Below are 1,178 nucleotides of genomic sequence, written 5' to 3'. Positions count from 1 at the left end.
TTTGTTGCACTATGATTTTTGCCTTTGTCTCAATAGCAGCTAACTTTTTGTATATATTGTACATGTACATGCATTTAGTCGTCAAATCATCAAACCAACAATGTAAGATCTGTAAATTTGCTTTCACAAATTTTTTGTTCTTCCCATGCCGGGATTCTAATCCATGCTACTGAGATATTGTGACACCAAATCTGTACAATTTTTAAACACCAGAGAAGAGCAGATGATTTAAACACTTTTGTGTAATCCAGCATTATATAAGATGTTTTTGTGTCTAATGTTATTATTGCAGTTTGAGCATTCAAAAACATGTTCATTATGTCCACTGGTTGTGTTTGGTTGCTGTCTGCCATATTAAATGGATTTCCTTTTTTTGTTATTTGCTTAAATTTGTCTATTAGCTTTCTCTTTTGAAATTAAATAAAAACAGTTCACAAATTAAGTGTGCTGGGCTTATTTTAATTAACCTTCATCAGAAACATACTAACAAAAATTTGAAAGCAAAGGATGTAGATACCATTATCTTGGGACTTAATAAGCCCATGTATAACGATCTTTAAATTCAGGCTTTTGCTCATTGTTGAAGACTTCAGGTGAACTGTACTTGTTTACATCAGTGCCCTACTATGCAGGGCTAGTAGTTGTCTCAATTGCAATCATTCAATGAATCCTTGCTTTTGTATCATTTAAAGACTTCAATTCTTTAATCATTTCAGTTAACACATTTTAATTTCAAAACATTCAACAGATATTTCCAAATAACAAATTTTGTAAACAACAGATATAATTGGTAACTGGTAATTATTTTACAGTCAATATGTTTTTATATTTATCAAGAGGCATCATAATCATGTTCATTAAATTCTTTCCTTGTCAGACTGTTACTGATCTCAATTAAAACCAGTGAAAATTGCAAGTAGCTTTTGGTTTCTAGTAGTACTATTTTGATAAGATGTGTAATTTTTCGTCATTTCTTTTGATGTTCTGTCATATCCAGTCAGACTATTTCACATGTTGAACTTTACTCACAATTATATTTCATCTGTAAATGCTAAATTATGCAACTTCTAATGCAGGGAGACATGAGGGTTTAATACTAATTTTTTAAATGTATAACTAGTTTTTATCTAATACAGTATATTTTTTAATATCAAAATAAAAATGACTAAAACTGAGTA

This window comes from Mytilus galloprovincialis, chromosome 1, assembly GCF_965363235.1.
Source record: "Mytilus galloprovincialis chromosome 1, xbMytGall1.hap1.1, whole genome shotgun sequence".
In the NCBI taxonomy this organism is placed as follows: domain Eukaryota; kingdom Metazoa; phylum Mollusca; class Bivalvia; order Mytilida; family Mytilidae; genus Mytilus; species Mytilus galloprovincialis.
Note: the sequence above shows the minus strand (reverse complement) of the source record.